The sequence below is a fragment of the Babylonia areolata genome, chromosome 8 (assembly GCF_041734735.1).
Source record: "Babylonia areolata isolate BAREFJ2019XMU chromosome 8, ASM4173473v1, whole genome shotgun sequence".
Taxonomy (NCBI): domain Eukaryota; kingdom Metazoa; phylum Mollusca; class Gastropoda; order Neogastropoda; family Buccinidae; genus Babylonia; species Babylonia areolata.
In genome coordinates this window covers 49,764,401-49,776,900 of record NC_134883.1, presented here as the reverse complement: position 1 = coordinate 49,776,900, position 12,500 = coordinate 49,764,401, and the positions used below count along the sequence as shown (strand labels likewise).

General features: G+C 41.7%; 1 pseudogene; it reads left to right on the top strand.

Annotated features, from left to right (window-relative positions):
- The first annotated feature begins 1,182 nt into the window (after positions 1-1,182).
- Positions 1,183-4,073, top strand: LOC143284917 (dual specificity tyrosine-phosphorylation-regulated kinase 2 pseudogene; annotated as a pseudogene).
- The last annotated feature ends 8,427 nt before the right edge of the window (positions 4,074-12,500 follow it).

Sequence of the window (12,500 nt, the reverse complement as noted above, 5' to 3'; positions counted from 1 at the left end):
AAAAAAATAACTACTACCACTACTAATAATATGTATAAGGCGCAAAAACTTGATGAAGTCAACTATAAGCGTACATAAATAAATAAATAATAATTATTATATAAAAAAGTAGTAGTAGTAGTAGCAGTAGTAATAGTAATAATAATGATGATAATAATAAATAAATAAATAAAAAAGACAACAATGATGATATCGTGAGAGGCTGCATTCACTTCACAAACTATAACTAAAAACTGTCTGAATCCGCTCTGTCAACAAAATAAAAGAAAAAGAACCAAAGCGGTCCCGGCTTTGCAGGCTTGTGGCTGTGACTCGAAAATAAGGAACTATGTATACTATGTACGGGTGTGGTACTTGGTGATGAAATTAAAGGTATTTCAGTTAATAATATGTCCACTATTCGGCACTGCCGCAGCGTACACTTATATTCTGAAACACGATGTGTGTGTGTGTGTGTGTGTGTGTGTGTGTGTGTGTGTGTGTGTGTGTGTGTGTGTGTGTGTGTGTGTTGGCGACTGATATCATTATTGCCTGAAAGTTGCACTGCAGTACATCTGAATATCGTCCCTTATATATAGTATGGTGATAAAGTAAAGATAATTATTCTGATTCAGTAAAACGCAAACCAGTTGGGAATACAAGGGTTACAACCTCACACGATACTTTTTTCTATTCGTTTGAACGATTGCTTCCCTTGTACATAATTTATGTTCGAAAACGCCCTTCCCTACCTTCCTCTCTCCTTTCGAGGGTGTTGGTGTGTGTGTGTGTGTGTGTGTGTGTGTGTGTGTGTGTGTGTGTGTGTGTTCATAGGTCTGAGAGTTTAATTGACTCCTATTTGTTTGGTTGATGCCCATGATGTTTAATAAAACCAAGCGCCTGTGAGGAAAAAAATGTCTGTTCTTGTTCATTAATTGTACATTGGTGGTCATGAAACGGAATTGACAGATGATACCCAGTTTGTGTTTCTCAGTGTAGATATCTTCGTAGGTGGACCCCCCATCCTCCAGTCGCCCCTCACTCCCACTCCCACCCCCATGACCCCACTCCAAACACTTGGAAAAAACGGTAGCAGGCGCCTATGGTGCTCCACCGGAAAAGCCCGACCTACATGGCTTCGGCTTTGTTGACTCACGTGACCCTAGTTTCCATGACGTCACACGCCTGACGTTTGGCCGCCAGGGTCGTGCATGGCAACGAGAGGTGCCATTTCTGTGGAAATAGCCACAGAGCGTGAAAGACGGCAGTGAGAGGACGGCTTCTAACTCGTCGATAATTCCTCACTATTTGTGACCTGATGATGGATTCGGCGAGAGACAGGTAGTGGGATAATCGTGCGGCGGGCGGTGAAAGGTCAGTGGTTTGGTCTTGCATTATAATGGGAGTATGAGCATTCGAGTCAAACCTATGCCAGTACCGGTGCAGAGAACGCATTCTGTGTTTTCAACGGGCGACATCATGACCCACACGTACGATGCAGCGTCACACCTCCCACCACTGACAAGCCAAACCGTGGGAGGAACCAGCGCGCACATGAATCAGCACGGCATCAAAGTGCAGCAGTTGTTTGAGGACCATAAACATAGCCACCAACGCGAACCTGTTCAAAATGGCGTCCGGCCTGACGATCAATCGCAACTGCCAGCGGTTAGACCAAGCTCCAGTGCGGACAGCGCTGGCAGCAAGTCATCTGCCGCGCGAAAAGGAAACTCCATGGTTCCTGAAACTGCCATGAAGCAGTACATGCATAAGCTGTCATCCTTCGAGCATCACGAGGTGTTCAATTACCCCAACATTTATTTTGTCGGCCAGAATGCCAAGAAACGACAAGGTGTGATCGGGGGTGCTGGGAACAACGGTTACGACGATGACAACGGCTCCTACATCCACGTGCCTCACGATCATATTGCCTACCGCCATGAGGTTCTCAAGGTGATTGGAAAAGGCAGCTTTGGTCAGGTGGTCAAAGCCTACGACCACAAAGAGAATGTCCACGTGGCCCTGAAAATGGTGAGGAACGAGAAACGGTTCCACCGTCAGGCGCAGGAAGAGATCAGGATTCTGGAACATTTGAAGAAACAGGACAAAGACAATACCATGAACATTGTGCACATGCTTGAGCATTTTACATTCCGAAACCATATCTGTATTACCTTTGAACTGCTCAGCATGAACTTGTATGAACTGATCAAAAAGAACAAGTTCCAGGGCTTCAGTCTACAACTTGTCCGGAAGTTTGCCCACTCTATCCTGCAGTGCCTGGATGCCTTGTACAAGAATCGAATCATTCATTGTGATCTCAAACCGGAAAACATTCTCCTGAAGCAGCAAGGACGCAGCGGCATCAAAGTGATCGATTTTGGCTCCAGCTGCTACGAGCACCAGCGCATATACACCTACATCCAGTCACGCTTCTACCGTGCACCTGAGGTGATCCTGGGGGCCAAGTACGGCATGCCCATCGACATGTGGAGCCTGGGCTGCATTCTGGCAGAGCTCCTGACGGGCTACCCTCTGTTCCCTGGGGAAGACGAGGGTGACCAGCTGGCCTGCATCATAGAGCTGCAGGGACTGCCGCCGCAGAAGCTGCTGGACAACTCCAAGCGGGCGCGCAACTTCATCAGCTCCAAGGGCTACCCCCGCTACTGCACCGTCACCACGCAGTCCGATGGTTCCACTTCGCTCAGTGGGGGGCGGTCTCGGCGTGGCAAGCCTCGCGGGCCCCCCAGCAGCAAGGATATGACTGTGGCGCTCAAGGGCTGTGACGACCCCATGTTCCTGGACTTCATGAAGCGCTGCCTGGACTGGGACCCGGCCACTCGCATGAACCCCATCCAGGCCCTGCGCCACCCTTGGCTGCGGCGCCGGCTGCCCAAACCTCCGCCACAGATGGAAGGCCGGGGGGATTCCGGACAGCAGCGCAACTCCTCTGGCAACCGCAGTTCGGGGATGCCCAAGCTGACCAATGGCACGATCGGGTCCTCCAGTGGAAAGGGGCGGCAGATGGTGTTGCAGGAAGACGTGCAGTCGCAGCTCAATACGCGCACCAAACTGCCGCAGATTGGGTCCACCATGTGATGAAGACTGTCACGCTAGATGTCCTTCGGACTAGCCGTCGTGTTGACACCACGACTTTATTTCACGTGTCCAAAGCCGTCCAACTCCTGTCAGGTGTGCATGTAAGTGTGGAACCACTGCTGACCTAATTTGCAGGTCAGCCACACTCTTGAGCACTTATCCAGTGTGCAGCCTGAAATGCCAGTGTGTGTGTGTGTTGGTTATCTCAGTTAGTGTGGTCTTGAGCGTGTTGCCAAACATCGTTTTCACACCGTTGATAGGTTGTTATCAGAATGAGGCGAGCTAGCCATTTGTCATTGTGATTGTGGTGATACACGTACATGACACGGTTATCATGAAGCTGTGGCTGTGATTCTGTCAGGCGATCCTTCTCAGTATTGGCAGTCTGCACAGTTGTCCTTTGCATATTTTAATTTCCACAGTATGTTTTATTATACAACACATTAACCTTAAACATTCAAAGCTAACATACATCACTTGCACATTCACTCATTCATCACTTAATGATCTGTGATTTGGTAATTTGTTGCCAAGGGTTTTTTTGTTTTTGTTTTTCCCCCCCAGTATTTCATTTTTAAAATCAAAGTAGTTTTGTTCTGGTCTGAAATGGGGTATTTCCAGTGTTTTATTCAGTCCTGACTCCAAATTGAGAACAAGCCTTTCACGTTGATATGTTCACTGAAAATTGGTAATGAAATGAGATGGGTCCATGAATTCAGATACTGTGTGAAGATTAGAATAGGAAATTAATGGCAGACAGGACATGCTGGTTTGGGTTTGTTTTTTTGGGTTTTTTTTCCCCATATCATCACAGTGTGTGTGTGTGTGTTCTTGTCTGTCAGACAGACAGGCGAGCAGATAGCAGGCGTTTTTACTGTGACATGTTTGCATTCTGCAGAAAGAAGGCAAGTCACTGCAGAGAATGTCTCTCAGGATTTGTGAAATCCCACAGGACTGTCATCATGTGCGAGCGGCAAGGGGGGGTGGGGGTGGGGGTGGGGAATAAAAAAGACATGGAGAGACTAAAAGTAAAAAAATCTTGTGTCTGCTTTTGTTAGGAAAAAGCCAGCCTTGTGTGCTTGAGTGCTTGCCCATTTTACTTTGCCCTGTTATCGACCAAGGAGGCAGGAATCGCAGCTCAGCATATAACAAACATTACCTGGTGTTACATAATAACATCTCCAGATCCTGGATTGTGAAACTAGGCCAGAACTGTGGATGCAATGGAACGTCTGTTGTGCACTGGCTGATCCCGGAAAAGATGTCTGGAGCTTGACAACAAGAGACCTGTCAGGCGTGTCCCTCTCTGGGTGGTTTCCAACGGAGGGAGATAATGTGTGAAAGAGGTTTTGTCGTGCAAGCACTTCATCGTTGATGGCGCGCTGATAGCAGACGTATACTCTGTGAAAATACGGCAGATGTAGACCTTTAGAGAGAGAGAGTGAGAGAGAGAGTGTGTTTGTGAAAATTATTTTTCAAAACTCATTCTTTCAGACCTTTGCAGAATTGATTGTTGTGAAAGCACTTCTTTTCGGGTTATCATATATTTCAGTGAAAGGTGATCAGCCAGTCGCTTAGCAAACACTAAGCTGCTACTCGAGTTGAAAATTGTCTGTGATTTTTTTTCTCACTAGAGTAGACCATCATCAGCTCAGGAGTTAAGGTTTGAATTTATGCCAACGTGGAATCCTTAGCAGTGCACGGATCAGTGTGTTTGCTGAATGATTCAAGTACATGTGTGGTGTGTCAGTCACTATTGTGTGCCGTGGATTCTATCCTAATGATCAGGTATTTATCATTGCATGGATATTTAAATACGACATAAAGTTACGACATCAACTGAGAAGGTGAACATTTGAATGTTTTTCATGATGTGTTTTGCATTTGAAGATTTGTTTAGATTTGAATTTTTGCCCCTGTTTTGGATTATTGATTGATTTGTTTTCAAATGTGGTGTGTGATAGTGTTACATATTGTCTTCATCCTTGGTTGTGTATTATAATGCAACAAGAAATGTATTTCCTTTGAAAGATATGTTGTTGCATGTGATATCGTTGCCGAGCAATAGTCCGTCTCCATATGCTTCTATGACTGCGATTGATGGACACATTATTAATGACCTTTTCCTTTTGAGTGGAATGTGATTGCATGAGACTGTGATTTTGCTTTTTGTTTTGTTTTTTGAGTTTGATTTTTTTCTTTCAATTTTCATTTTGTTGCTTTTGAATGTCTGTCAATAATTGTGCTATGTATATAAAAACAACAACAACCCCACCCACTTAAACATTTATTTAATGTGTGTGTGTGTGTGTGTGTGTGTGTGTGTTACGTGTTGCCTGTGAGGTGTGTGGCTGTGAGTGTGTGTACATGTATATATTTGTTTCGATATGAAGCCTGTATGCTTATATATTTTTGGATGTGAATTGAGGTTTGCTTGGCTTTTTTTCTTTTTTCTTTTTAACACAACAGAGATTTATTTTTATGTGCCTGGTATATTGTTGGTTGATTGATTTGTTTCTACCCTTATGCCATCCCTCTTTTTGGAAATCATGTTTGTTTGTACAAAGGTGTGCGAGTGTATATTTTGTGCGTGTTCCATTTGCATGAGCTTGTGAATGCAGTATTACTCTCTCTGTGTGTGTGTGTGTGTGTGTGTGTGTGTGTGTGTGTGTGTGTGTGTAAATATTGGGAAAAAATATTTTGATGAATACTTGTCCCAGTTGCTACTATTGTTTGTGATTTATTTAGAGTTTGTTATTGATCTCATGTATGGAGCCATGTGTGTGTGTGTGTGTGTGTGTGTGTGTGTGTGTGTGTGTGTGTAGATCTGTTTTTAACAACTCTTTCTGTTTTTAACTGTAACACCTTTGTGTGTGTGTGTATATATATATATATATATATATATATATATATATATATATATATATATATTTGTGTGTGTGTGTGTGTGTGTGTGTGAGAGAGAGAGAGAGAGAGAGAGAGTAGATATGTAGTGTGTGTATGCATATGTATATATATGTGTGTGTGTGTGTTTGTGTGTGCGTGCGCATACAGACTTCTGGTATCCATGCGTACATGCATGTGAGTATATTCATGATTGTGTAAACATGTACAGTACATGTGCACTTCAATTTGTAAACTTGTCACACATGTTCGGGAACAGTTTACTTTGATGCATCTAATTCTAACATAAGCAAGCAGCAAGTTTGTTTTCTTTTCTTCCTTTATCAGTTTCTCTCTTCCCCACCTAGGCTATATAAGTCATTTTACAGATATCTGTGCATATCAGAGTACCCGTTTTTCGATTTTTACAGGTACAAGTAGATAGCTGTTAACCACATTAATTTTTTTGGGGTGGTGGTGGAGGGGATCATACCTTACTGGATATACTTTAAGGTTACATACTATCTCTCCCACACAACCATTTACAGAGCACTGCATTGTGATAGATGCATATCTATATACCGCCTCTTGTGTGTGTGCAGTATCAAATGGTACATGTTTTTTTGTTATGCAGTAAGCACTGTTAGAATCAGAAATTGAGACCATTATTTTTATTTTTGGTGTCACATACTGCACTGTTTCAAACTGATGCAAACTAGGCCAATCGGTTTGCTCTACTGGCTAACAGTCCTAAAACGCCTCTGCCAGTTTTAATTTGATCGTGTTGAAGACGTTTCTGATACATGTCTGAAGTCACTCACTGGACTGTGGTCAGGAGAAAAAGAATCGTGTGGGATGACGCATGCTCAGCGTGACAGAATGAAATGTGGAGGCTCAAGGGCAAGGGTGTCGCACACAGTGGGAGAAATAGATCAGGTGTATTTGTGTGTGTGGTGTGGTGTGGTATAGGTGTGTGTGTGTGGTGTGGTGTGTGTGTGTGTGTGTGACAAATTATTTGAAGCAGGTCTTTAAAACATCTGCTTATCAATGCATTTTTTTTTCTTTTTTTTTCAGATCAGTTAACTCATTAACTAGTTGTCAACACCACAGCAAGCCATGCTGCAACAAGCGTGAGTCGTTGCAGTGTTCAGTACTGATTAACGTTCTGTTCAAAAATGAAAGTTAGGAATCTGCTTTGCCAACACTTTCCACCACGATTCACTTGGTTCCCCTTTTTTGGTTCGTACACAAAATATTCCGTAAGAATTAGATAAAAAAAACACACGCATACGTCATCATACATCAGTTTTGATTCTTAGTAACTTACGTTTGTTTATCAAAATGAAGCAAAATTTAGGACTGGGCCCCTTCTATGACCTGTGCTGAGCCCTAGACACAGTGGATATGAATTCAGCTTGGATTACAAGCATTGTTTATCAATTAAGATTATAATTTCGCAGCGTATTGGCTTTCAGTTTGACAGTTAGGTTTTGGTACAAATAGATATGCAAACGTTTCACCAACAGCTTGTGTAAGCATTGTTTAACTACCAGCTTGTAATTTCATTTATTGGCTTTTATTAATCTGATAGTATGACTTGGAAGTGTGTACACACGGTTGTGGAATTGTTTGGAATGATGACCAGTTGCTCAGTGTAATGTTTTCATGTGATAACAATGGCATCCTGTGATTTCAGATGATACGTACATAATTTACAGGGTTTTGTATCATATAGTTGTTTCTGTTGTTGATATTTTTTGTTTGCAAGCCGAAATATCAGTACCGTGACATACTAAAGAAATAAATGCTGGCTGGGCCGCATCTCTACTGCGTATAAGATTGTTGAGTAAATCACAGAATTGGTTCTTTTTGTCAGTGGTATTGATGAACACTGAGAGAGAGAGAGAAGAGAGAGAGAGAGAGAGAGAGAGAGAGAGAGAGAGAAGAAAACTTGTATTTTTGTTTTGAGAATTTGTGATATTGTGTTTTGTTTTGATGTGTTTTTTTTGTTTTTGTTTTTGTTTTTTTGTCTGTTTGTTTTTATTTCTGCCCAGCAAGACAGGAAGTTGACTGGAAACTCTGACCTGATGCTAACTATATCCCCATCTCAGTCTGCTTGAGTTGTGTTGGAGAAATTTAAGATTGTTGCTTTCAGTTTTTTAATGCATGATTTCAGTTATCTACACTTGTTGGGTGTAAAGTTGGGTTTTTTTTTGTTTTTGTTTTGTTGTTGTTGTTGTTGTTGTACAAAAGTGGAAGAATTGTTTTGCTTTTTGTTGTTGTTTTTTACCCCCTCACCCCCCCCCCCCCCCCTTGATTAGTTGTGTCCAATAGGAATGGGGGGGAAATGGTTTGAGAGGGTAACGGAACATGTTCAACTAGAAACACAATCTGGCAGCAACACTGTTGCTTGCATGATGGCATGATGTTGAATTTTTGTGTCATCGTTTCATCCTGCGACACACTAGTTGGTACAAACAGATGGATGAGAAGTGGGAAGTAAGGTCATAATTTCATATTTCTGTTTTGTCTCGACACACACACACACACACACACACACACACACACAGAGTCATTTGATTGAAACGATAAATCAAAGGTCCCGTATGCAGCATGCAGTTAGCACATGTAAAAGAATTCCATGGCAGCAGGGAAATGTCTCTGGCAAAATTCAGTAGAAAAATCCATTTTGATAGGTGTTCAATAGAAAAACAAGTACATTTGCAGACAGAACAATTGATTAAAAATTGAAAGTATGAATGGTGCTGCACTGTGGCTATGCACTCTCTCTCTCTCTAGGGAGAGGCACCAACATTTCGAACAGAGAAATCAATTGTGACAAAAAGGAATAGAATACAAAACAACAAATTTGGTCTCTCCATGGAAAGAGGTGTATTGTCCACTATGGTGCAGTGCAACTAACCTTGGTATTTTTTTTTTTCACTGACAAAATGCATGTTTCCTACAAACACACACACACACACAGTGTTTTACCAGGGCTCCCTTCTTGCCATGGAGTCTTTAACGTGCCCAGAATGCATTCTGTACATGGGTTTTTCTCATTTCAACTGAAAGACTGATGATGAGCATGAATATATATATATACATATATATATATATATATATATATATATATATAGTGGTAAAGGGGAGGATAAATATTGAAGCTGAGTTTAAGAATTTCATATGTATTCCTGAAACATGTTGAATTTATGTGTATTCTGATTCATGCTCACGGATCATGATTTTGTGTTTGTGTGTGTGTGCGCGCGCGTGCGCGCGTGCATGCATGCATGTGTGTGTGGGGGTGTATGTGTCTGTGTGTCTGTCTGTCTGTGAGTATGCAGATGTAAGTTACAGATATGACCTCATTAATGAATAACTGATTTTATACACACAAAACACACACACACACACACGAACACACACACACACACACACACACACACACACTCATGCACACACCTGAGCTAGGGGAGAAAATATGATTTTTCAGGATGAGTAACTCTGAATGTATGTTATTGGGGACCGATCATTTATGCTTAAAAGGAAGACTGTTTCAGGGATCATCACACATTCCTATTCTGAGTGTCAGTTATGGGGGTAAAGACCAAAAAAAAAAAAAAAAAAAAAAAAATCCAAAGAAAACCCAACTTATAAAAGAAATGATATTATTTAATTGGACCATGCATTAAAAAATGTGTGAAAAAAAATAGTTGTGTACATGTGTAAGCTATACTGTTTGGTGGGAGAGGCATGCGTTTGTGTGGCTGTTAGCACGAAGGAGATGTATTTTGTTTGGAGATAGATATATATGTACATATAAACATAAGACAGGAAACACAGGAATCGGATGATTGTTTTTGGTTTGTGTGCGTGCGCGTACACAAGACAGGAAGTTCATTAAGACACTGCAATATGTTCTGTTTGCAGTATGTGATAGAATTATAAATAATGGTTATTGCCTCACCATTCACAGAGTGATGATGATTTATTTTGTTTTGTTTTTCATTTTTGTTGAACTTTTTTTTGTGTGTCACATTTGTTGTTGTTGTTGTTGTTGTTTTCAAACTTGTTGTTGTTGAAGACTTCCTGATATATGATCTTCTGTTACTTGCTTGTTTCAGCATTTTACTGGATAAAGCAGCAATGTTCTTTTCTCTTTTTTTTCTTCTGTTTTTGTGTGTGTGTGATATAGAAATGTGTGTGATATAGAAATTGGTCAAGGGTCCAGAAGTTTAAGGGGGGGGGGGGGGGGGGGGGAGAAGGATAACTGTCAGTACAACTTAAAGACCTGTTAAGCAGAAAACTAAACAGTCGTCTCCCACTGTTATGTCTGACATATTTATCTCTCTAACAGTACAGTTTGTTTGCACAGACCGACATTGCTATGTTATAACCTGACCACGAGTGGTATCATGGCTAAAATAAAATTAAAAAAAAGAAAAAAAAGAGAGAGAAACTGTTTTTTTTTGTTTCTGTTTCGCTTCTGTTTCCATTCTTTTCCATTTGGGGCGTGCTGTGAGACTCTCCATCATGAAATGACTCCTAAGTAAGTCAGAGCTCATTTTCATCGTTTATCTATATCTCTTGTGGAGGCACTGTGGTTTGAATCAGCTATAGGTGTCGGGACTTGTGATCCAGTGCATGGTTCAACTAGGCCTATGTTCAGAGTTCGCGGCCTTGTTTCAACATGGCGTTTTGTCCCAGTTGGGAAAGGCACGTTTGCGCCGATTTTCCTAACTCCAACCCATGTATATGAATGGGTGTGAACCTGTTTCCAGTTTCGGGGGGAGGTTAAAACTGGCGGAAGGAGAGGTTTTGGCCTCGCCTTCCATTGCCGACACAGTGGGTATGAATTCACTGCTCTTGTTGCCATAAAAGGGATCACAGTAGTTTTCGAACTGTTAATATTTCAACACAGCCCTGAATTCCTCGATGAGTTAAATAATTTATTCTAACTACTTTCAGTTCACACCACAGAGCCTATCAGCACTGTCTCTTCTGCAAACAAAACAAAACAAACAAAACAACTCAGTATAAAAGGTGACATCCTGTTCGTTTCATGATGGAAAGTCCCATGTGAGTGAATGTAGTTTGCACTGGAGATTAATTAAAGAGTAATTTTAGATTCAGGTTTTGATTCTGTCTGTCTTAGTATGCATGTTTGTGTGAACCTGTGTGTGTGCTTGTGTGTGTGTGTGTGTGTGTGTGTGTGTGTGTTTTGGGTGAGAGAGAGAGAGTGCACTACTAATTTTAAATGAGAAGGAAGCAAATTTAAAGTGATGAGATGTATTTTGTCTTAATACCATGTGTTTGCAAAGAAAACTGCTTTGTCTTTTAACTGGAATGAATATCTATCTATCTATCTATCTATCTATCTATCTATATATATATATATATATATATATATATATATATATATATATATATATATATATATATATACAAGAAGTAAGAAGAAAACTGCACACAGGTTGATATTTCAATCTATCCGATATTACTTTATAATCACTGGGGGGGAAAACTTGAAATAGTTATACTCACTTAAGAATCAAATGCTGCACACACACACTGTACAACTGAAGCGGATAGGGAAGAAAAGAAGGACTGACAATCAAACAAAGTTATATGCTGTGCACCAACGTTAAACCGAAAAAAAGAAAAAAAACAACCAAAACAAAAAAACAAAAACAAAAAACAACAACAACAACAAAAAACCCACCCTACACCCCCATCCCGACACTTCCCACAACCCACTCTCTCACCCCCACACACATACCGTGAAAACAACAACAACAAACTACACACAACAAAATACACACAGAAAACAACAACAACAACAACAACAACTATACCTGGTACGCCAGAGTCCTTCCCACTCCCCCTCCCTCCACCTCCCTTCGCCCCTCAGTCGAAAAAAAACACTTTTTTTCCTCATTATCACCGGTTAACTGACGAACTCTATCTCACCTCAGTACACACTGATGCTTAAATTTAAGCAAGCTGAAACCAAGGAGGAGAAGACACCAAAGGCGAAAGCAAGCAGCATCAAGGTTATACAGGCCCTTTCGCCTTTCACGGCCCTCGGGGGGCAATGAATTCATGTCCGTTTGTCTCTTCTTCTTCTTCTTCTTCTGCGTTCACTCGTATGCACACGAGTGGGCTTTTACGTGTATGACCGTTTTTACCCCGCCATGTAGGCAGCCATACTCCGTTTTCGGGGGCGTGCATGCTGGGTATGTTCTTGTTTCCATCACCCACCGAACGCTGACATGGATTACAGGATCTTTAACGTGCGTATTTGATCTTCTGCTTGCATATACACACGAAGGGGGTTCAGGCACTAGCAGGTCCGCACATATGTTGACCTGGGAGATCGTAAAAATCTCCACCCTTTACCCACCAGGCGCCGTCACCGTGATTCGAACCCGGGACCCTCAGACTGACAGTCCAACGCTTTAACCACTCGGCTATTGCGCCCGTCATGTCCGTTGTGTCGAGTCCAGGGGCTCGGCGGCATTATAGGTAGGCCGGGG